This window comes from Hesperophylax consimilis, chromosome 28, assembly GCF_061612785.1.
Source record: "Hesperophylax consimilis isolate HC1 chromosome 28, BYU_Hcon_1.0, whole genome shotgun sequence".
Taxonomy (NCBI): Eukaryota; Metazoa; Arthropoda; class Insecta; order Trichoptera; family Limnephilidae; genus Hesperophylax; species Hesperophylax consimilis.
Genome location: NC_142863.1, coordinates 11,156,189 through 11,183,655, shown reverse-complemented (window position 1 = coordinate 11,183,655; position 27,467 = coordinate 11,156,189).

Genomic DNA, 27,467 nt, shown 5'->3' with positions numbered 1-27,467 from the left:
GTTACTTATAATTCACGATTTTTTTTTGAAGTTCATCTTCGCAAGTCTTCAACTTCTATTCAAGTACTCAGTATTTTTTTGAATTCTTCAAGTAACAGGAGTACATAAACAAATTTTCGAATGACTATAGAATACGGTTGTAGGTAGAGTAGTCAGCCGCTAGGAAACGTGAAGATTAATTTATTTGGTGACCCCTTCACCTTGCAAACTGTTCATCTTCTTCAAGGCGTTCGCACTTGTGATAAGTACGGGGACCTCTCAGACAACCTCTTAGCCGATATCACAGACTTGGTGGAAACCAAATTTAATCAACAAACAAACTGGCTAAGCACGGGCTATGGGGGTATACACATTTACAATTTCCTTCCCATTAGCCTGAAAACGGAGAATCGAAAAAAAACTAATTGAAAATAAAGCGTAACAATTATTAAACAAGCATCAATTATTCGCCTGAAACACTCATCCATATTGAAAAATCTCCTGATAAAAGATACATGACGCCAACAGGACTCGAACCCATGCCCCTTCGATTTCCGGTCGACAGCTCTGACCACTGAGCTATGGCGGCTTATCTCTTATCCGCGAAATAATTCAATATATACTAGTGTTTCATTCAACAATTACTGCTTGTTACATTTTTTCACCTGGGTTCGAGTCCCGTTGGCGTCATGTATCTTTTATCAGGAGATTTTTCAATGTGGATGAGTGTTTCGGGCGAATAATTATTGCTTGTAAAATAATTGATACCCTTTGTGCTATGCATAAAAAATCTTGTCTTAAACATTAGTTTACCAAAAAAATAATAATAGAAAATAAAGCGGTTCATTTAATCTGTGTTATTTCACAAAGTACTCATTCAAAATAATATAAAGTATTTTTGCAGCACGTTCTAGAGTGTAAGATACTCTCAATATAGCCCTGGTGTAAGACCACAGTTCGGAATTCTAACGTTGCTTGAAATGACTTTGGACGTGTTTGGTGACCAGATCTCAATAGCCAGGTACTCCCTACCTTCCTCTTCCCATCTCATTCCCCTCCACATTACCTTCAGCTTCATTACATACTCCAATAGGAGATGCCTTAGTCTCACTGACAGTTGTGATAAGTTGGGACTCTTCTGTAGTATCACATAAAAAATATATGTATACTTATGATAATAGCAAAAATATTAATGTACCTTAGACAAGAAGGTAGGAAAAAACAATGCGTAAGTTAAGAAATAGTATTATGTTTCTAAAAAGCGAAATATTTATATTTTTTTAACTACAATAAATATTTTTTTTAAATTTAAACACAATCACTCCTTTCCACCTCATGGGTAGGCAGAGAGGACGGACCAACAACTCGGTCTTGCCTTAGTCACATTCGTACATCGACTCATACGAACTCTTCTATTATTGTTACTCTGACATGAAATTCAGAAATTTTGGGACTAACTACCATATGTATTCCTCTTTGCCCAGAATACTAATCGAGTGAAACAATTATACCAAGTCAATGGACATCCTAAATTTATCTTTAAACAGATATAAAATGTTATCAATGAAGCAATTCAGTTATGTACAATAAATAATGTATATTTCTTAATATTCATATGTAAATACCACGCTATTAAAGCATTCAACAGTCTTCCACTTGAAACAAAAATTGAGGAAAATAAGAATAAATTCAAACACAAAATAAAAAAATGGATTAAAGAACAAAAAGACAATTTTACCAAAATTCTATAACATAAAAGAATAAAACATATACACGCAACACAAAAATAGTATATTAAAGTATAAGTGGATAAACAGGTCTTTAAAACACGCGCGATTTTTCGAGCACGACGGCGTAGACGAGTGCTCGAAATAAAGCAAGTGTTTTAAAGACCAGTTATCCACGAATACTTTACGCTATTTTTTTTTATTGGTACACTTTGAAAACATAAATATTGATATTATTATTAAAAATTTGGAAATAAGAACTATTAATGAATTCGTGATGTGACATCACAATATCCTGTTGTCATGGAAATGAAAAACACAAACATTAATATGGTCACATAAGATTAATAGTTGACATCACAGTTTTTACTACTTATTGTGTGTTGTAAAATGAGTTCTAACATTCATAATTTAAATACCAAAGCAGAATCGCGGTTAATACCTGAAAAATCCAAAGACGTTTATAAAAAAGAATATGAATATGACATTTAGACTTCACATTTTGTTGATTTGTTGATGTTGCCATGGTAACTTTAAAAAACGCGCGTTCCATAAAATGCGATTTAAACACGCTAGAGCGTACTTTAAATGAGTAAAAAAGGGCACCAATAGAAAAAATATATATAAAACACGCAACACGCACAAACACAAATCATTATAAATGCCGATTTACATTCTCTTTTAATATTTTTCTTTTAGTGTGATAATTATATTTTAATTTTTAATCTTTATTTTTAGTTTAAATTTATCTTTATTTTAATGTTGTTTTTCTTTTTTTTTTTAAATGTATAAATTCTTATATTATAAAATGGGGGCCTCAGCACGGATAAACAACCCAGTGAGGCCAACATTACTGAATTAAAATATGAAATATTGTAAAATAATGTATCAACAATAAAAAAATAAATAAAAAAAGCACCGAAAAGGGGTGTTAATTATTAAATAAATTAATTACCTGACCCAAGTTAATATATATTATAGTTAGTATAATTTTGGAAGCGGTTATGGGTACCTTCACCCTGTATTGGATATTCGATAACCTCTGCCGTACGTCACCCCAAAGTCACACCTAATGAAAAAAAGGGAAATCAGTTTTCATAGTCGGTATATTCAAATAATAATCATTACATGGCATTTATATAGCGCAGTTTAGTGTCATTTCACTTCAAATGCGCTCAAACATCTTGGCATCAAACTGTTTTTTCTCTCTACGTATATGGGTCGAATATTCACTATTACTCGTAGATTTTATTTTTGATTAATATATATTAAATGAAAAAATGGGATTTCAATCCGTTTTATGTTAAACTTTTAGTACATTATTAATATATCGGAACACGTGTTCGTGCTCCTGCATTTTCCCTGATAATGTTTTTTTATGAACATGTGTTCGGACATCGCGATAAATAAATAAAATAAAATAAATAAGACAAGGTTTTTTATGCATAGCACAAAGGATAACAAATTATTATAATCAATAATTAGTCGCTTGAAATATAAACAAACCTTGTCTTATAAACACATTAGTTTATCATTAAAACTCGACGCCATCTAGTTGGAAATTTAGCACTAACAAAGCCTTTCCTACAAAAATAAATTTGGTTGTTTACAAGTGAAAAAAATATAATAAGCAGTAATTGTAGATTGAATTACTTGTATATATTGAACTATTTGGCGGGTTGGAAATAAGCCGACGTGGCTCAGTGGTCTCAGAGCACCTAACCGGACATCAGAAGGTGCGGGTTCAATTCCCGTCGGCGGCATATATTTTTACTCGTGAGATATTTTGAATTTGTATGGATATTTCAAGCGACTAATTATTGCTTATAATAATTTGTTAAAGGTTTTTAAGGCAATGTATCATTTCATTCTTTAAGGGCCTGCAGTCCCGTTTTTAACCGGATTACTAATAATTTGTATCTATTATATGTATTGTATAATTTATACCACAAGTTTTCTCTGTGTACGCAGTGCTTAACGATTTATCGCTGGTGGAACAGTATTTAACGAGAAAGATATTATTAAGCAATAGCACCTCTAATTGTATAGTTCTATGGATGATGGGTGCATTAATCAATTAAAGGAGACAATGATTGGCTATAAACATTTGGCTTGTAGACCGCTTAACTGCCGACACGCGACAGGAAAGATTAGTGAACCAAAGGGGAGCCCTACATCTGGTGATGGAGCCAAAATGGCTGATTACGATGATGGCAATTTCTTTATTTATTTAGTTTGTAAGAAACAAACAGCTTTTATATAATATACAATGATAGATATTAATATACAAGTTAACTGAAGTCAAGCCACAGAAGTTTCTTATGTTAAAATTGTTAAAAGAAGGGGAGAGGAAGAGGAAAATAGGAAGAGGATAGGAGATTCTCCCGGTACATTCCATATTCTCATATTAATAATCGATCGTACACATTACTTTATATCGATATTTCTTTAGGTTATTACCAAAAATGTCAATGCTGTAAAATTTTGTATTATATTGTGCACATATACGAGGAATTGGGGATTTTTTTCGAATGTTTGTTCTACACGAGGGCAGATAAAATATAAATTAAAAATATAAATAATATCAGATTGTCGGGTTGATCTAGACGGAATATGAAGATTTATTAAATTGGTAAGTTCTGGTGAGTCCAGACCATTATTTAGGATTTTAAATAATAAGATTTGATCAAAAATTAGACGTCGTGTTTGGAGGGAGTTAAAATTATGAAATTTAATGGATTTGGTATTTATGTGTTTAAAAAATTTTTCATATCCATTATTAACTCGGACTTTATACTAAACCCACTCAACAGAAAATCAACAATTGCCAATTTGGCCAATATAGAAAATGAGATTACAACTCCTCAAGCTCAAACAGAACAATGAAATTCATAATTATTTTTACGAAAGATTTTAGACATTTGATTTGATTTTTACGATTTTAGATTTGTGACAAAAAGTTGATCACCACCTCAAGAAGTTTCGTACCTGGGATAAGGCCAGCCTGGTCAAAATCCCAAGCGTTTCTGATTTCGGCAAAGAGGGAGATCAACGACTGTCTGGTGTAATTTGCTGCTTGGAGTAAGTATATCAGACGGGCTCAAGTATCGGAGCTCTATATAAGCCCGAGTAAATCGTGCTTCCAAGAAACTGGGCGTCTTGTAATAGGACTTGCAGATTCTTCAATAGTGAACAGCTGATAACCTTGTATAAATCTGAACTTCACCCAACAATTGAATATGGAAGCCACCTCTGGGCTGAAGACCCACAAAACTTGATGAACATACTTGATTATATTCATTATTTACCGCCAGATTGCCCTCTATATTGCACAGAAGTAATGTGGGCATGCTGAGTCTATTATATAGGTACTTTAACGAAGCCTGCTTTAAGGACAGCAGCATCCGTCCATAGTTGATGTTGGCTTCATGAGAGTGGCTCGTTTGTGGAACAAGCTACCGGCATCCCTTCTAACAGCCCCTGCTTTAACCATCCTCACAACGCTGCCTAACCGGGTGGCGACATATTTCCCCTGTCTTTACACTGTACGGATAGGGGCGCTCTTGTCAGGTGTTAACATTAAAAAAAACATACTTAAAAAATACCAACTGTCCAATAATGGTGCTCAACAATATGTCAAAATAAAACAATGAGGGATGCCGGTATGGGTCCTCTACAACACCTTTGCCAGATATCACTTCAAGTGGTTTGCTAAGTTTGATGACTTAGCAGGGGTGCCCGGGTTCTTGGGTGAGATTTGTCTCGGACTTGGCGGCGGATGCATCTTACCCACTTACTGAGTAGCGGGCCAGATCTGGAGAAGCCTGTTGAGAGACCCTTTGAACTCTTCAGTCGGAATATTTTGACCTATCGTCTCGCACCGCAGTGAAGAAGATTTAATTATTCATTATTTGGAAACACAAATAAAGTATTTACACAAAAGCGTCTAAACAAAATACATTATAAATAAACTAAAATCTGAAATAAATGTGTTAACAATAATACTGTCAATTTGTCTACTGAAATTCGGTCCATGCAAACAAACGGAGATGACAACTTACAACCAAACTATTTAACTTGGTTAAATTGATTTGATAAGGGAACTTTTTGGGTTATTTTAATATAATTTTGAAAATTATCATTATTTCTTGCTTAAAGGTTTTTTAAATTCTACAATAATTATAATATACCGTGATTTTTCACAGGTTTGGGCTAATATTTTCCGTCGTGATAAAATTCTTACGAATTTTGGTCAATCATTTTCACGTGGAAAATCAACTTTTTTATATGAGTGCTAAACAAAGCAAGACAGTTGATTTTGACAGGTGAATTTTTATATGAGTGCTAAATAAAGCGAGGCGGTTGATTTTGACATGTGGATTTTTATACGAGTGCTAAACAAAGCGAGGCAGTTGATTTTGACAGGTGGATTTTTATACGAGTGCTAAACAAAGCGAGGCAGTTGATGTTGACAGGTGGATTATTAGCGGGAAAACACAGTTTTGAAACAAGTGGGTAGCGGATGGGGAATTTTATTTATTTATTTATTACACGTCCTAGTAGGCTTTTCTTTAAAAAAAAATACAAGCATTTTGTATCAGAGTAAAAACTTAAAAATTAATACAATAAAGAAGAATGTAAACATAATGGCAAAAATGAATCCTAACGCATATAATTGAGTTTAAAAGATTCAACAAAACAAAATAGTAGAAGCGGAGAAGTTATGTGGGTACATAGGTCTATTTGTGTCTAGAAGAATAAAAGTGATAGATATACAAAATTTATACTGATTTCTTTTTTTCATTTATTCAAATGAAATATATCACCCAGATCAGAATATTTGTTTCCGAGATTGTGAAGTCTCGGAATCGGAGAATTTTGGTAAGCTAGTTTCCTGGTGTTATTGAAGTAAAAAGGTAAGAAATGTCGGCATGATTTTTTTGGAACATGGATATTGATACATTGAAGTAATTCGGGAATGTTATAGATTGGATAGAAATTAGTGTAATGATGTCTGAAAAGGCTTCAAGTGTGTAATTCGAAGATAATAAATAGTCGACATAGAGTTTAAATAGATATTTGGCATGATAAAAGACGTTCATTTAGAATCTAAACTTTTTTTCAAATCGCTGTAGCCAAGTTTAGAGACCAGATCTGAATAGCCATTTACCTTCAAACCTTGCTGTTCCCAGTGGCATCCCATATTCAAAAACAGCAAATCTATCTGATATTTTTTATTAGCGACCATTTAAAACATGTGAAGATAAAAAAATATTATGGTTCAAGTATTAAACGTAACGTAAGTTATAATTTACTATGACTTTATTTAATTAATCAATGAAGCAGTAAATTAATAATTATTATTTGTTGGAGCTTGTACACACGCATTATGAATATTAATAAATAGTTTTGTTCGTGTTAATACTCAATTCTTTCAAGAAAGGCATACAAATACGATATTGAATTGAATGAAAGATACAATATTGAATTTAAATTTTGTTTTTATAATGTATTATAGTATTTTTTAGTTCTTTTAAGTTATTTTTATTATTATTTCATGTATGATTCATGCGTGCATACTTATCATTCTATAAAATAGTATTTTTTAGTTCTTTAATGTAATTTTTTATTATTATTTCATGTATAATTCATACTTACATACTTATGTTTCTATAAAATAGTATTTTTTAGTTCTTTTATGTTATTTTTATTGTTATTTCAGGTATAACTACCACAACACGGGCATTAGCCTAGTATGGTAGTTAAAAAAAAATGTAACATTTATTAAATAAAAAAATATTACTATTTATTTAGATTCAAATTTCGCATTTACGGGTGATAACATATGATTCGTCTTAATATTTTAACGAGTAATTTATTCTTATCTTACATTTTTATTAAATAATTAAATTAACGCCAGTTTAACGTTAAGTATAACAATGACATTTCTTAATCCTTCTAACTAAGGCTACTCCTGAGGCGGACTAAAGTTATTTAACTCCATTTAATTGGGTGCGACTTCCATGTCGTTTTTAAGTGCTTTTTTAGAGTTTTGTCATTAACCTCCCTCGGCTAGATTTTAATTCTCGAATTGTACACATTAAACTTTTCTACTAGTTTTATATCCGAGGAAGGATGGTGCACAAATTAATCAAATAAAATCTATTATCATATATTCAGTGCACACAACGATGAGAGTTTACGATAATGTAATTATTATGGATTATTCATTTTCTATTTCTGTTTGATTGCTTTAATTTATATTATACCAGCTTAGGTGTTCCTGGCGTTGCTAGAGTTTTCTTTACTTTCAATAAATACAACAATAAAAATGATTGGATGATTTGATGAAAATCACCTTAAGGGCGCTATACAAATATATAATACATTTCTACAATGATCTATGTTATTACTAACTATATATGGAGATAATATACAGACTACAGTACAATACTTACCTGGTAGGTCACTTGAGATTAACACGTAATTAACATTATTTAGCGAAATTTAGATACAGGATTAAGGACATAATTGGAAAATTGGATAATTTAATTAAAGGGTTCTAATTTAAGGGTATGACACCTTAAAAGGGTAATTTAGTTTAGACTTTAGAGTTTAATTTAGTTTCATGTATTTATAACCTTATTTATTTATAACCTTCCTGAAGAAATTTTCTAAATGATAGTCAAAACCCTATCAAACTCCGTTGCATAGTTTATTATGATCTTGGATGTTACGGGATGTTCTCGAACATTCCAGACTATTCCCGAACATTCCACAACATTCCAGAATGTTCCGGGATGTTTTGGAATATTGTAAAACGCTCTCAAATACTCTCGAATGTTCTGGACTGTTCTAGAAATTTCTAGAGGGCGAAAATTCCAACCCTTATATTTGCAAAAGCACGCTTTTCAGATAAAACGGGAACATTCTTCATGGATGGGGATAGAGGGCTACCACACCTTACAACTCCCTTAATTGTACTAGGACTCTTAGTTTCTGAGTTTTACATTTTTTTTTTTTTTTTAAAAAGAAAGACAACATTCCCGGGTTACGAATAACCCAACAATGTTTGAAAATCTCCTACTACCATCACAGAAAGCCGAAAATGTTGCTTGTGTTGTGATGGAGGACTTAGCCAGCCGAGGAATCGAACACGCGACGCTCGGGTGAGACCCAAGCGCTATGCCCACTCAACCACTGATCAGAAACTGATATAAACTACTTACTTTTATAATAAATATATATTGATTAATACAACTCTGAATACAGAGTAAAAAAAATGCAATTTAATTGTTTAACAGTTTTCGGCATAGTAAAATTATAGACAGCCCTGATTTATTGAGTCTAATCACCTTAAACATACCGACTAGAACAATTCGGATCGAAAATTCTTTTTAATTACAACAATGATATCAGGACTGAGTCATTTAGACACTTGCTTGTACCTAAATTGCATGCAGTTGGCAACACTTTCGCAGAAATTGTAGATGTGTCCAACTGCTCGGAATATAGTTACAAGAAGGCTATAATAACATTAAAATCAGTAATAATAACAATTAAGGTTAGCAGAATACTATTCTTTTTGGTCCTATATATATACATACCACGTCAGCTCAAAGACATTTTTTCTTTCTAGCTCCTAAAATCTTTAACCCCTGAAAACCTAAAAACCGTGAGTCAACCCCATTCCTTTAAAAAACAAATTACGAAATGGATCCTTACACTCGGAATACATTACAACTACAATACCCATTCATTCTATACTCTATCAATTTAATCACCTTTCAGACAAAACATAATAATATATCCTTATTCCCTAACTTAGCGGTATAGTGTGTACATAATTAATTAGTGTGATCTATTTACTGATAATTTCTCAAATTTTTCATCTTCTTATTTATTTATTTTATTGATACATGATTAAGAGAGAACATGTGGTTTTTTGTGATATTTCACCCTCCATGCTAGAGATGACCCTGTGTTGGTGAATTTTACAGTTTGCGTACATAGAATCTATAAATTACTATAATATGAAAAAGGAAAATAAGAAAAATGATGTACAGCTAGTTTGGGTTGCAAGAAGAGAATGGAGAAGTTAGAGAAACTAACTCTAATAAATAAATATCACAAAAAACCACATGTACTCTCTTAATCATGTATCAATAAAATAAATAAATAAAAATTAATAAATTGATTATGATTTTTCTTAGTGCTCCACTGAATTATTACGTACATTTTATCACTTGTATGTCAAAGCCCATAATGTACGTATAATACAGGATTTTCCAATAAGAAGTGTTATTTTTATATTCAATCGTCAAAGATCAATGGTATCGTTGCTTGTGTGGCACGTAGCGCCGTCTTGTTAAAAGTAAACGTTGTCCAGATCAATACCATCTAATTCCGGCCATAAAAAATCATTAATCATCTCTCGATAGCGCAATCCATTCACCGCAACTGTTGCTCCAGCCTCATTTTCGAAAAAGTAAAGTCACACGTTGAGGATAGAGAGGCTTTTCAACAATAACTCTTGGGTTTTCCGAGCCCCAGATGCGACAATTTTGCTTGTTGACGAAGCCACCGAGGTGGAAATGGGCCTCATCACTCAAGATGATTTGCATTTGATTCACTCAAGTGAATTTTAATAATTTCAATGCGTTGTTGAAGCGTGTATCGTTCCATTTTTATTAATGGCGTAGTTTTAACTTGTCAAATGTCAAAAAATGACATCTTCAAAAGTAACATCTACCGAAATACCGGGCTATTTAAAATAACACCTCTTATTGGAAAACAGTATGTACATGAATAAATATTTTTTCGAATAAGTTCGTGACCCCTGTGTTAAGACTTGACAGTACTTAACCACAGGATGACCCGAAACGTTGAACCATATTGCCCTTTATCAACAATAGTGACGTGGTGTACCTACTCCTGTAGACGCGCATCTTGTTTTAAGTGGATCAACAAACGTCTCGCATTTCGCAACGAGATATCTCCCAACGTCTGAGTGCAAGCGAGTTGAGTTGTGGCTTAGTAAATACCACACACGCCAGACCTCAAACTAACTCATGTGGGTAGATTATACTGCATTAAACTACAAGTAGAAGTTACTATCCGAGATTTGCTCAAACAAAAAAGAATGACAAACATTTAATTGTTGCGAACATAGATAATCAAATCAAAGACGTCGATTGTAGCAGAACTAACGATCAATACGGCAGAGCCAGTAAAAATGGTTGGCATGAAATATCCATACAAATTGAATTGAACCCGCACCTTCTAATGTCCGGTCATGTGTGGGTTCAATTCCCGTTGGTGGCATTTATTTTTACTCGAGAGATATTTTCAATTTGTATGGATATTTCGGGCGACTAATTTTTGCTTATAATAATTTTCTATCCTTTGTGCTATGCATAAAAACCCTGTCTTCTAAACATTAGTTTATCATTAAAAAAATATTATTTTATACTATTTAGAGATATGAAAATCCTTCTGTCCGAAAATCTAAGCATTTTAAAGAGTTCGACAAAATTGTTGAAAACCCATTTTAAAATTTTTTAAACGTAAGAATTTATTTTTTATTCAATAGCTTGAACATGAATATTTTAATGCGGGTTCCAGACGGTAGAATTATATTTGAGTTGACTTCTAACAAAGGAAAAATATGACAATTTAATACATTACTGTTGAAATTTCTAGTTCAAATTCCAAAAATGAAAATGATAATGTGAAATGAAATTCTTGATTATGTATACATACCAAATATACCCCACCTTAAGTAACATTTTCACTTGTCTGAATATAGGCATGATAGGCTGAAACCGGAAGGTACAATTTAAAAAGAAAAAAATGGAAATTATTTAAACACAAATTTTTCATTTTACCTTCTACAAAACCGCTTCAAAAGTGTTTATTTTACGAAATGAGTAAAGAAAAGTAGTGTAAATACGCAATAAAGAACTCCATTCAACCTTTTTCTTTTTTTAACCAGTATTTTAAAACCTCATAACGAACATTTTAGTATTTACATAATTCAGTTGGCTAATAATGAATACCTAAGTCTACAGAATTTTTTAAATAATAAATGGTTCATTTTACAGTAATAAGATGTAATAAATAATATATTAAATCATGAAAATCGATAGAAATTGCATTTTAGGAAAATAATTCTTATTATTTTTCGGAATAACTTATTGAGTAAAACCTCAAATTATAATATTTAAATACTGAAGACAATATTAGTGATTTTTTCAAACGAAAATCTGAAACAGAAAAATCAGAAAAGGAAACGGTCACATCTGGGACTCGAACCCAGGACCCTTGTCTTTCCGGGACAATGCTCTACCAACTGCGCTAATGGGACCCTATCCTATTCGGTCACTTTTAACTGTATCATACTTCGAATAAGAACTACCAACGTTGTCTTCATTTTTTCACCGCACATTTTTATTGGCAACTATCTTTATGTAACCTATCTTATTGTTTTTATTTTTAATGTGAACAATACAAAAAAGATAGGTAAACGGAAAGTAAAGGAAACGTAAAGGAAAGGAAAAGGAAACGTAAAGGAAAACAATAAGATAGGTTTATCTATAAGACGCTGTCTAGGATTGCATTTAGTTCGGGTTGAATCTTGCGATCATACATAAAGATAGTTGCCAATAAAAATGTGCGGTGAAAAAATGAAGACAACGTTGGTAGTTCTTATTCGAAGTATGATACAGTTAAAAGTGACCGAATAGGATAGGGTCCCATTAGCGCAGTTGGTAGAGCATTGTCCCGGAAAGACAAGGGTCCTGGGTTCGAGTCCCAGATGTGACCGTTTCCTTTTCTGATTTTTCTGTTTCAGATTTTCGTTTGAAAAAATCACTAATATTGTCTTCAGTATTTAAAATAATTCTACTCAATATTTTCATTAAGCCCAAGCATTTTGAATTCCTAACGATTTATAAAATTTTTCAAGATAATATTATTTCATTTGTAAGGATGAAACGGTAATTATATAAAATTCTCTTGATTGTTGAAAAAAATTGCAATGTATGCTCGGTAAATTTTTAAAAACTGAACAATTTTTCTGTAATTAAACATGTTAAAGATATGAAAAAATTCTCAGTTTTTCTTTAAACTAAACTTTTTCGAAAATTCGGCGAGAGATTTTTTAACGTGTCGTATTTTATTATATACTAGCTTACCTGTGCCCGGCGTTGTTGGGGGTTATCCTTAGGAGATATACATATACCGTTAATTATTTTTCTGTAGGTCTTTTTAAATATACAATTCCGTAGTACATTATTTTGATGTATCTCATGAGGTTTAGCCAGCGTTAGCAATGGTGACCGAAAATATATGTTTATGACTTGATCATAAAACATCGACTTTTCTTTTTTCTATAAATATAAGATGCATATATCATATATGTATGTAAACCTTACGGAAGAAATTTGTCGTTTTTTAATATAAGCGCGTCATATTATCTTCTTTTTGAACGATTAAAGCTCAAACAATTGAATTGAATCATAGAATTTGCAACAATTTTACAATCATTTGTCGTTGCTAGTGTAGAGGGCTGATATCTACTTATAAAAATAGACTTAACTTGTTTATTTGACGATACTGCTAACGATAGCTATAAAGCTGCTTCCATAGACTCCACTTCAACTAACAATCAACTCGAAAACACCCGGCATCTCAAACCTATAAATATAACAGGAATCGAATCAGCATCCTGTTGAATCTATTTCAAATATGTTGCGCCATAAGTTACCAGAAAAACTTTAATAGTAAAGAATGGATATAAAATAGTTGACTAATGAATTGACGTTTGTCTGCTGGATGGTTTTTTAGTCACTTAATGTAATAATCGTAAATGTGTATCAAGGAAAATTCAAACTCACGTCAGTCAACCCTTATGTCAGCAGCATCATCAGCAAGGTTGAAGGAACCAAAGCGCACACCAGGTACTGAGTTCAGTGAGTGTCCTTAAAACCAGTATCGAATCGCCACATGATATAAGAACTATCACAGACTCGACGGAATTCAGAGCTAAACATAAAACTCACCTTTATAGACAGTCATTTTGATAAGAACGATCACAGACTCGACAGAATTCAGAGTTAAACATAAAACTCACCTTTTTAGAAAGTTATATTGATAAGAACGATCACAGACTCGACAGAATTCAGAGCTAAACTTAAAACTCACCCTTATAGAAAGTCATATTGATAAAAACGATCACAGAATCGAAAGAATTCAGAGCTAAACTTAAAACTCACCCTTATAGAAAGTCATATTGATAAAAACGATCACAGAATCGAAAGAATTCAGAACTAAACTTTAAACTCACCTTAATAGAGATTCATATTGATCACAAACTCTACAAAATTCAGAGCTAAACTTAAAACTCACCTTTATAGAGTCATATTGATTAGAACGATTGTAGACACGAAAGAATTCAGAGCTTAACTTAAAACTCATTTTTATAGACAGTCATATTGATAAAGATGAACAGAATTTACCTTCACAGTCCATAACATTTTAAATATCCAAATATCCAAAAAATTTAAACAACTAAGAATTTGTAAGCTTTTTAAGGTGATTTTATTAAAATTCTCCAGTCTTTTAAAATAAAGATCAACTGTGCTTTTGCCGATAATCTTCCAATAAATGTAATATTAAAAGTAATCAACGGTAAAATAGGAAATATAAATTCATGAAATGTTTAGTGTTTTTACTATAGTGTCCTTTGCATGCAAAGTCGTTTTAATAAAAGTGTTTTTATCTGAAGTGGCCTGCCTAAATATAGCCTAGGATCTTATAATTAATTGTGCAGCGCTCTTGAGGTGATGATAAGGTGACACAAAAACGACGCTATATAAATTATCCAATTATTATTAATATAAGAGGATACTAAAATAGATGTACGAAACCGATAAAATCCGACGAGAACAATGGTATATTTATCTATGGTAAGTTTATTTAGCGTAATTTAGTCATTCAATCACCATAAAGGTGAAAAAAGAGATTATTATATAAAGGATTTATCTGCAAGTACCCGAAATATTTCATCCAGCGATTCCTAAGCATATTTGTTATAATAAATGTAGATTTCATTTTGCTATCGGATGATATTTTGTTTTCAATTAAAAACGAAAAAATATTTTTCAATTTTTACTGTCGCTTTTAATCTACAAAAATGAACAACGTAAAATCTAATCTGAAAAAATGTAATAAAGTACAACACGCAAACATTCTTTGTAATTTATCATACAAAAGAACAAAGAAATGTAAGCCAAATGTAAATAAATTTATAGTTAATAAGAATACATGGGACTTGATTAAAAAAAAAAAATATATATACGTTCTTACCTTTCTTATCCCCCCGAGAACATTATTTCATTAAAATTTAAGTGGGAAATGTTGAACACTCTTGCATGCAACGCCAGGGGATCATAAATTAATAATTTCAGCCTTACATGATATAAAGTTATTATTTGTACAAGGCCAATGAAATCCTTCCCATATAAAACTTATTTTTCGACCTTGGGGTGATTTTTTCATCAGTAATCATTAGAGAATGAATTTCGGAAGTACCTAATCATTAGAGATATAATTTTAAAACTTATTAATTAGATAAATACTTGAGAATAAGGAAATATTTATACCAACTCGCTAAGTAGATGCCTTGCCTTATTACTTATAACTAATAAAAGAAAGCTAATAACCTTCCGGATGCCAAATCGTAACACGAGGCTTCCAGAGTTGTTCTTTGTTTGTTCGTCAAAAAAAGTATTCTATTCTTCCCCAGTCCTATGGCTACAGAAGCTTTGAAATAATTTCAGTTTCGTTGATATTTTCATGTATTTAATACTAAAATTTAATTTTCTAATATATTTTTCCCTAATATTATTTTAGGCAATCCGTCAATTACTTTTAAGGTAATACCGACTTTATTTAAACGCTTTTACTACTTTTTTTAATTTATGTGAAACCGCACAAGAATCCCAACTGCTCCCAACCGTCTGGAGTCAGTGACTATGGGATACCCAATTATGGTATGTTGTGAGGCCGAAGGTAGCGGGGAGGGGAAGAAGAGGTAGGAAAGTACATGGCTATTCAGATATGGTCAACAAATAGGGCCAAAGCCATTTCAAGCAACGTTTCAATTCTGAATGGTGGTCTTACACCAGGGCGATACTGAGAGTATCTTCCATTTCTGGAACGTTCCGCAAATATACTATATATTATTTTAAATGATTAATTTCTGAAGTAACACAAATAAATCAAATAAAATTTACTTCTTCATGCCGCAGTTTACCCGCGACCTCCAACTTGCTATTCGAGAGCCTTACTCTTCGACCTCCAACTTGCTAGTCGAGAGCCTTACTCTTCGACCTCCAACTTGCTATTCTTGAGCCTTACTCTTCGACCTCCAACTTGCTAGTCGAGAGCCTTACTCTTCGACCTCCAACTTGCTAGTCGAGAGCCTTACTCTGCGACCTCCAACTTGCTATTCGAGAGCCTTACTCTTCGACCTCCAACTTGCTAGTCGAGAGCCTTACTCTTCGACCTCCAACTTACTACTCGAGAGCCTTACTCTTCGACCTCCAACTTGCTAGTCTAGAACCTTACTCTTCGACCACGGAGTCCGTCATGCCGTCGGTTTAAATGTTGCCATTTCCATGATTATTATGTATCACCATTTTAATGCAATAATGTTATTTATTGTTTTATGTAAAAGCACTAAGGGATTAAATAAATAAATTAAACATAATCAACATCTTATTCGGCTTAGTCAGGAAAATAATATAAAAATTTGGATTGAAAGAGTGTTAGCGAAAATTAAATATAATTTGAAATACGTAAATTGATAGAAAAACGTGTCTCCGTGAGAACAGCAAAGTTGCACTTTTGACAATTTGCAATGTATACAGCTTATATCGGTGTTTCCCAGCCTGGGGAATTACGCCCACCAGTGGGCGATTTAAGTTGCCTATGAGGCTATCAAGAGTTGAAAGTGTTTTGGGGGCAGTGTAAATATGATTTTTGGAGATTGGCACAATTTGTACAATTATTATATTGTATGCACTGTAGTTAATTGAAATCTTTTATATTTAGATCTAGGTTTGACGCAATTTTAAGTGAATTAAATATAAAATACAAGAACAAATGTGAGTCTCTAAACGAAATGAAACAACAGTATTATTTATTGGCCTGCAGTGCTGTCTTTATAAGCGCTATATATTTTGGATGGATTATGTTTTATAGGGGTGCGCGATTAAAAGTTACTTATGTTTATGAGGTTATTTTATTATATTACTTATTTATTTTAGGTTTTTACATAAAATATGACAAACTGATAGTGTTAAAACCGAAGGACAATATTAGCGAAAAGCGAAAAAGAGGAACTTCGGATTCTCCTAAGTCATCAGCACATAAGAAAGTAAATACAAACAAAATATCAAGCAATCCTTCACAACCTCTACCCAAAACTAGCATGAAAGAGACCAACAGACCTAACATACTGAACTATGTCAACCGGGCAAGTTCTGACAAACAACTAAATGCTCCAAAAAACTAATTACTGTCTCGCAAAATCGGAAACAAGGAATATTAAAACACCAACCAAAATTAACAACCAAAACCAACCAACAAAAAGTCTGCCAATTCGGCTGGTCCCCGCGGGAGTTATTGACCATAACCCCTAACAACAAAAAGAAACAAAATACTCAATATTGCAACTTTAAAAACGAGAAAAATTAGAGGAGGCCTATGCCAAAAGGCAAACTGAGCTTCGGGATATATTACAACAAACAAAACATTTCTAATATTAAGATACCCAACAGAAGTTCAGAATAAAAGGCTTAATATTATGATTATGTTTTTGAAGTAAGTATGGGTCCAGCCGTCCCGGGATGATTACCGATTATTGTATAACCAATACCTCTGCCATAGTTTTCCACGTATGGTCACTTAGCAGGGGAGCCCGGGTTCATGAAAGAATTTCTTGGAATTTCATAGCTTTGCATCGCAGTGGAAGGGTTGGATTTATACGTCACTCCTGGACATGCTGATCCCCACATTCTTACCCACTTCTCACACCCTTTTCCTTCCTATCTTTCTATCTTTCCTTTCCTTAACGAAGTAGGTAGTACCCAAAATTACTATCCTTCTTATATTAGCTTAAATACTTGGCATATCATTTTAAAATTTTACGTATTCCTGCGCAAATACAAAGGTTACCATTAATAATTGACCAAATAATTGGGATTTCTATAGTTTAAAAGCCCATAAGACAGAAAAATGCATGGGGTCGTCGGAAGACCCACTTGGTTACAGACTTTTTTTTCGCATCTTGGCCTGTCAAGAGTTAAAAACACCGTCCACTCAGAATCCCAAAAGATGACAAAGGCCCCGAGGGAAGTTAATTTCCTCGTGGCCTCCTGTGTGGCGTTAATGTTTAAATAAAATGTATGAAAGGATGGGGTGCAAAGAAGAAAAATATTCTTGATAAGTGGCAATGAACCCAAAAAGGTTGAAAAGCTCATACATAGAACAAGTGTGAGTTTGTTTTTTTGGTTTTGATTTGGTATAAAAATGAGTAATACTTTCAAATCGATTCCACAATATGTAAGGCAGTTTCAATGCAATTATTTTTTGAAATACATATATCCATTTGAATTTCACTTATGTTTTGTTTAATGAATGAAGTGGAATCTTGAAAGTGGAAAATAACTTCCCGACATCCGTTCAAGCTGAAACTCGGCAACAAACGACAATGCATTCTGCCAAATGTTGGTGACTTCTATGTATTTCTCTGAAATTGGATAACATTACAGCAATCAATATACGAAATAAACCAAAACAATTAATATTATTGTAAAAAAAACGATGGTTTTTTTCGGGTTGATTTTTTTATGTACTGGTATTTCGTATTTCTACCTTTTCAAAACTGTTTTGATATGGCGTTAATATTAACAATTAAATGTGAAATTGTCTTGCGGTGAACATATGAAACTGCATTAAATATTCATTACACCTATTGACTATTCACGGCGGGTCTTGTGGTTAACTTGATGGCTGAGAGGTTTAAAAGCGTATATATTAATAGTTAATATTATAATTTAGATTGCGGAAATTCCTGAATTCAACACTCAGCGATATCAGAAATCTGATATTCATATTTTAAAATTCAGCAGTCACAAGCAAAAAGGCAACAAAGAATTTGCAATAGTCCCATTGTGATATTCAGTACCTTTGACCTATTATAATGTGACTTTTGCAAATTCTTTGCTATCTTTTTGCTTATGACAGCAGAATTTTCTCAATTTGGGAAGCGTGTTTGGATAATCAACACCTCTGCCATAGGTCACCTAAAGTGTTTCGATACGTTTAGTGATTTAGCAGGGGTGCCCGGGTTCATTGAGTGAACTGTGTTCATTATGCGCCTACCCAACAACTGCGTGGCATACAAGATCGGGAGAGGCTAGTTCGAGGAGACTTTTAGGTAAATTTAAATATAAAGCATGGTTTTTTTTCTTTCTAACACCCTTTAGATCATATTTCTAACTACAACATCAAGGAAGACACAACGATGTCTGTGAGACCATATGAGTTGTTCCCAAAAGCGAACAAATTAGCCTGAAGGGTTAAATGAAGGTAATACCGATCAATTTAATAAGTCAGTGGAGAAAATAAAACTAAAAGTCAAAACGAAACATGAAACAGAACAAGACAGATAAAAATATAAGGGAAACGGTCTCAAATCGGAATTGAACCCAGGAGCTCTGTCTTGGAGCATTGAGACCAAAATATTTTAAATCATAAAATATAAGATCGCCAAAAAATACGTAAAATAATTAGATCCCAATAGTCGAGTTGGTTGAAGCGTTTTCCTGATAATACTGGGTTCGATTCCCAGTTGAGACCGTTACCTTTATATTTTTCTGTGTCTTATTCTGTTTCACGTTTCGTTTAGATTCGTTATTATTATCTTCTTCTTCATTGATATAAAAATACTATGGAATGGTAAACACGTAGGTTGTGTACGATGTGAAATGGAGAATAATGCGCCTATTTGTTCGCCATTTTACAAATATCATTCCAGCAATATATAAAAAGGTACTACACAGCACATATCTTTCAGAATTATTAATTTTCAACTGAATACTCCAATCCAAAATATTAATTGTAACCTGGTGATACATCAATTAAATTTGATTACGCTGTCAGAAAGGCGGATTATCTCTGACTTTTTTCTATTAAAAAAAACGGTATTTACAGCCCTGAAATTCTCACCAAAATAAAATTATTTTACGCACCAGTAATAAGAAACAAAATGCTACGATTTTCTGTGACAATTTTAAAATAAATTATCAGTGTTATACACCTTTAAATCGATTTTATAATTTTGATAACAGATTTGGAAATATTGTAGACATCATTTCTATATTTGAGACTGAATTCGTTTTGGAATTTCATTTGAATGATATATTGTAAACAATTTTAAACTTTTTTCCAGTATTTTATTTTTTGACCGTTACCGGTTTCAGCTTATTAGCATCTTCAGACTGTTACAATAATATATAGACAACATATGGGGAGGGGGTTAACAAGGATGATATGCAATGAAAAAACTCTAAAACTATATTAGATACATTAATTGAAGCTCAAAAATTGATTTTGCGGACAATCTACAAAGTACACTACATTCAACCCACGAAGAACTTATTTATGGAAAATAACTCAATATAAAATCCCTATATATCAAACACTTATCCTCCTACTTAAATTGTAACGTGGGAAAAATTTTTTTTTTGAATCAACCTATAACACAAGATATTCCAACCTTCTTATTCCAGCAACAAAAACCTCAATGGCACAGTCACAATTTAATTTTTTTGCTCCTAAAATCTTCAACCAATAGAAATAAAGTCAATTGCCAAATACCACAGTTTCAGGAAGGCGCTTGGGGACTTTTTGATGAGTGAGTGTGATAGTGTCGGTAACCTGCTTCTCGTACTCAGATAGAGGTGTTTATATTGTTTACATGTGCGAGGAAGAAGATCCATGTATGTAAGTATATGTATGTGTGTGTATCTATGTATATATATGTATGTGTGCATGTATGTATGTGTATATGTGCGTTTTTATGTGTATGTATGTACATGTGTGTTTTACTTTATATATTTGTTTTTCGAAGAAAATTTCTTTAGAAAGCCAACTCTTTGTGATGTTTACATCACTTTAATATATATAACCTCTACATGTTTCATGAACAATGTTCACCTCATCAGGAGCAAGTATATACATGTATATACAGTAAATACTTGCTCCTGATGAAGTGAACATTGTTCATGAAATATATAGAAGTTATATATATTAAAGTGGGTGACCGGATAAATCATCAAAATGACGATTCACCACATCTTTAAAAAGTTATACATATAAAGTCATGGAAAGTGATGAAACAAAAACTTTATTAATTGGGTTAAGTAGGTTAGGTCAGGTTACGTTAAAATAAAAAAAATTTCATCGTTTTTTTATGACTTTATATCACTTTTTAAAGGTGTGTTGAATAGTCACTGTGTTGAGTTATCATGGAACCCTTTAAATGCAACATAGGCATAGGCTAAGTTAGCATAGTTTTTTTTTTAAATAAACGCTTTCCCTTTAACATTCGCATTTACATATCTCCCTTTCAAACCATCTTCTTCTTCTTTTTAAACGCTTACTACGGAGCGTCAACAAAACTCTATACATTTACAATATTAGAAAATGAGCAAAGATAACTTCTTGCAAACTGAATTAAAACTCGACATTTTGACTCGTACATTTTCCATTTGCAAACAGAACAATCATTTAATTCTTATTTGTTTAATTTTTAATCTCTACAGGAGACATTTTAATTAGTCAACTTATGAAAAGTGTCCCAGGAATTCCTTAAGGGACATCGTAAATTTTCGTCTTTTTAATATATTGAAGATTTATTACCGGAGTGCTTTCTATTTTTATCTCCGTTAAAATGAAAATTTTATGTGCGTCAAGCTGTCTTTAAGCATGCATTTAAACAATGCAGGTTTCAAAGTTTCATGCTCCAAAGCGTCTAACACAAACTTTTATGACGAAAACTTTAAAAAAATCTAATTTCGAAAAAACTTTTTCTACGGTAAAGAAGATTACTTTTATTTCACTGACAACTTCACTTCATTCAATTAATCCGACATTTTGACAGAACTCACAGGGAAAATCACTATTTTTTTACGGTAAGGTGAGGTTTGTCTTGGTGCGTGCTATGACCCATCGCCCTGCATCGGGAAATGTATTCATTCTTCTGTAACTCCGATTCCAACCCACCCCATACCGGTTACGTTCCGAGAACTTCTTCTCCTTTATTTCCTTAAAAATACTCCCCCACACAGCATCCCCAAATATGACATAGGCCTTGAAGGAAATTATGTTCTGGTGGCCCCTGTGTGTAGCTAATGTAAAAAAGTACTTTATGCACTGAATAAAAATAAATTGAAAAATTCCTTATTTAAAAAAAATTAGGTTATTAATTAAGTTAGAAGGTATTTAAGTACCTGCTTCTAAATCTTATGATTTCGGAGGAAATTTTTATTTACTAAATAAAATAAAATTAGAAACATACTTAATAATTGACGCGAGGTTTATTGTTCACAGAACTACTAGTGATAACACGCTTTAACCATGTACTCTCAGTTAAAAAACAATATTAATGACAGCCAAAGAGATATTTTAATGTTACAAAGTCTGACATTGTTTAGTTCCATTTCTAGATTCGTACAGTTTATTAAAACATGTAAATTGGAAAATGCTTCAAAGTGAATACTGAATACTTGAAGAACTATGTAATATTGTAAAGTCTACGAAAGATTAACGTTTGATAAATTATTTTAAAAAATTTAATGATTTATCAGACTATGAAAACAGAATTTTTATTAGGATATTATTATGATAGTAAGCCGCAATTTTATTTTTTTTTTTCAATTGTTTCTGGCTTCCATCCTTCAAATGTGTTCTAGGCCAGCATTTCAAATTATAGAGAGAACGAAGGTAAATTTAGGTATATGTCAATTTTGACATAGAAGAGATGAGACGTTGAATCCAGGGGAGGCAATTTTTAGATAAGGCTTGATATAATACATGATATTTTTTTAGAGAGGGATAACCAAAAAATTTGTACTCTAAAGTTCCCACTTCTAGACCACAGAAGGTACAATCCGGGGAGTCAAGCACGTGAATTTTAAAAAGATGAGAAGAAACGAAAAAATGTCTAATCCTCATTCGAAAAAGTTGGTTTTTTTTTCGAGAAATGGTGGATTTGTAAATTTTACAACTTGCTATTTTAATGTTTTTCTCAACTTCCATGCTAGGCTCATGCCCTTATTATGGTTGTCGTACATGGTCTAGATAACAAATAATAAAATTATATTTTATTTTATTAACATTGTTAAAGATATGATTAATCTGAATGATAAAAAATGTTTTAAAGAAAATATTAAAAATACATGCAAAATTATACCAATTATTTTACATACATTTTTTGCTGCAGATTCATTTGTTGGTGAAGTGTATGAAGGCGAGAAATTGGTGCATCTAAATGGTAGTCAGTCCCAGAATTATTGTTGCCGAATAATGTATTTTGTCTGGTTAGTCAGGGGTAACAGTCTAGTTCACTGTAAATAATTTTTATTTATTTTTCTTGGTGACCGGTAAACAGTGATATAAAAACGAAGTAAGAAACGTTTTTTAACATAATTAATTAATTAATTTAAAAACCATATTATACAGGATTATGTGAACGTTTAAAACTTTTGCATTCCAAATGCAACAGTTTTGGTATCGTTGTTGCAAATGAATAATAAGTTAGAACACGTTGTTCTATATTCATAATACCTACATTTATTGACGATTTTGAAATCAATAAAGATAAAATTATTTCATCTTTTAACTTTTATTAAAAATTTACCCTAGACTTCTAGACCGTAAATTATTATGGTTCGCTGGGCTTTATTCGAATTGTTTCAACTTTGTGAATGCTATATTTACGTTTAAACATTATCTGTCTAAGTTTTTGAGATATGTCCTACCCCAAAATACTGTCCAAAATAATGCTACAAGGGTTGATGAAATAGTATGGGTCTAGGCAATCTGTGGCGTTAGTTAACATGACGTGTCCAGATCGTCTGTAGGCCCTAGTTTTACGTTAAAAATAAGATTTTTATTTTATGGAATAACTCAATGATTAAAACCTAATATATTTAATATTAAAATTTATTGAAAACAAAAATTTGAAACAGAAAATCAGAAAAAAAAACGGGGGCATCTGGGTCTGAACCCAAGACTTTCGTCTTCCCGGGGCGCTTCTCTACCGGCTGCGCCAATACGTCCTTATTTCCTTCAGTCATACTTAACTGTATCATACTTCGAGTTAGAACTGCCAACATTATCTTCATTTTTTTAATGCATACTTTTGTTGGCTGCTAACTTTATGTATGATCGCAAGATTCAACTCGAACTAAATGCAATCTAGATAGTGTCTTGGATAAACATATCCTATTTTACTTTTTAACTAGCTGCACCCCGCCACGTCTTGCTGTGGCTCAGTCTGTATGTGCAGATAGAGAAACAATAGCGCGTATTGCTTTTACGTACAACAGATTGCGCTATTTAAAAAAAGCATGTTTGTCCAATAGATGGCCCGGTTTTTCAAAAAAACATGTTATTACCTGTCACGTGTGGTATCTTTATAAAATAGGTATATACACACGTATATATACACGCGTATTCAAATCCAACGTTGTGTCAAAATTTCAAAGCAATCAGCGAAGAACTTTCGGAGTTTAAACATTTTGAAGAATCGAATATTAAAATTTTTATTTATATAGAATTGTGTTACATAAATTGACTGTTAAGGATGATTTTTTTTTACTAAATTAGTGAGTAAAACCTCAAATTGTAATATTTAATTTAATAAAGACAATATTACAATATACAAACGAAGATAGTGGGCTCAAGTCCCAGATGCGCCCGTATTTTTTGCTGTTTTTTTCTGTTTCTAATTTTCGATTGAAAATCGCTAATATTGTCTTCAGCAAATTAAATATTACGTGTTGAACTCGTAAGAGACCCGTTGTAATCACTGAACTAATAACCCCCAGAGGTGTGTAAGAAAATTGTTCTCTTTGATATTTTCATAAGACATTTACATAGATACTTTTTAAATGTTTGATCACTTACACCAGACGTAAAACATATTTGAGCTTTTTTCGGGCGCCTAGAATACACTTCTATTTGTTCATCTTGGTGGTTTTATGATTATTATTGTTACGCAGTGATTTTCGTACATTGGACTTGAAATTTTTTCAATTTCTGATGTTTTCTGATTGGAAACATTCGACATTCTAGATTTTTTTGTCTTTGTTGTTTTCTTTCAAGATGGGGAATGAATATCGAAGACTTTTAACATCCTCCACAATATTTTTTTAACCCATCCCGCAGCCAAGTGGGGGAGTAAATAGTACCCAAAATTACCATCCTCCCAATATTAGCTTAAATACTTGACATACCATTTTAATATTTTATGTATTCCTGAGCAAATACATAAGTTACCATTGATTGAATAATTGGGATTTCTCTAGTTTAAAGTCCATAACATAAGGCAGAAAAATGCATGGGGTCGTCGGAAGACACACTTGGTTACAGACGTTTTGTTTGACATCTTGGCCTTTCAAGAGTTAAAAATGAGCGATGGCCATCTGCCGGAATAATTAATAATAAAATAAAAATTGTGCTTCTGTAAGCTTTTGAAAAAATAACTATTTAAAAAAATTGCTTTTTTTAATATAAGTGAACTTTATTTGGTTTTGATGTTGGTTCACTTTATTTGAAATTAAAAAAGGTACGCACTTTGATCTAACAGTTATTTTTTCTTAGTATAAAACGGCGCTCTAAAATGATAATGCTATGTGGGCATGATTTCAGTGGGTAAGATTAATACATAGTTAGGTATATAAAAAGCCAATACCAATTTTCAACCACATGAAAATGAAATTTTCGAAGAAACCTAAGGCCCAATATAAGATGTGTGACAAAGTCGTCAAATAGCCACTCAACGCATTTTGTTTTTTTTTAGTTTTACATTTGAAAGGTCCCCGTTAAGCGTCGATTAAATTATAATAAGCTGATGAGCTTATTAACATGATAGTTGTCATCTTCTGATCACAATTTATTCAAAAGCTGAAACGGACTAATAAGGGTTGTTTTACAGAATTTGAACAATTTATCAAATTTCAAAGTCAATTTTCAAGTTCTGTGAAGGTTCTTTTCAAGTTCTATCACTATCTCAGTTTTTTGGAACAACTGGCCAAAAAGTATTTAATAACAGAACTTTAATAGACCCTTCACAGAACTTGAAAATCAACTTTGAAATTTTATGAATTGTTCATATTTTGTAAAACAACCCATCTTTAGTATCGGCCCTTTCAACTGCCCCTAAAAAAACATAATGGGGCCGAATGAGCATTTGATGACATTTGAATTTTCTGTAAAACAACCCGTCATATATTTAGCTAGAAATTAACCAAAAAACTTAATTCAATGTTAATAATGTAATATATTTTCGTTTAAAAAATTTCGCATATTAAAAATAAGAAACACACTTTTTTTCAAATTAATTACTACATGAAACAACTGTTTACGTGGGGGAATATGGTAAAAGATGCTTTAAAATTTCTTTTTCAACTTAATTATTACATGAAACAACTTTTTACGTCGGGGTAGATGGTAAAAGATGCCTTTAAATTCCATTTTCAACTTAATTATTACAAGAAACAACTGTTTACGTCGGGGGATATGGTAAAAGATGCTTTAATTTCTTTTTCAACTTAATTATTACAAGAAACAACTTTTTACGTCGGGGTAGATGGTAAAAGATGCCTTAAAATTCCATTTTTAACTTAATTATTATAAGAAATAGTAACTGTTTACGTCGGGGGATATGGTAAAAGATGCTTTAAAATTTCTTTTTCAACTTAATTATTACAAGAAACAACTTTTTACGTCGAGGTAGATGGTAAAAGATGCCTTAAAATTCAATTTTAAACTTAATTATTATAAGAAACAACTGTTTACGTCGGGGGATATTGTTAAAGATGCTTTAAAATTCCTTTTTTTATATAAAACTTCAATTTTTCACGGATTTATTACCATTTATTTCTGGTTTTTAGCTCTCAGTTAAGTTTTAAGGTTAAAAAACACACATAAATTATTTTAATAACCCAAACTAAGAACCTAATGGTAACCTATTTTGTGCATATTAAACATCTCCTCCGACTTAGATTTTATTGTTTCAAATAGTAATTAAGATGATATCAAACTTTATTTTTAACTATATCTATTTTAATTTCGATTTTGTTTTCCTGGATGAATGAATGGAAATCCTGGAAGTGGAAATTAACCAACTTCCCAATATCCTATCGCGCTGAAACTCGGCAGAAAGTCTCATTATCGATAGTCAAAGTTCACAGAAGTTAAGATGCAAAGAGTGTGTGAGGAAGATTCAATCCTCAGTAAAATAAAATAAAAAGTTATGAATTTTTGTTTTTATTTTGAAATGTTAAGCCTTTTATTTTATATTTATTAATAAAATTAGATGTGTTACGTAAAATCACTTTTTAAAAAATCAATTCTTAAATCTTTACAAAAACATTTACTAATTGTTTTTTTTTTAAATAATGA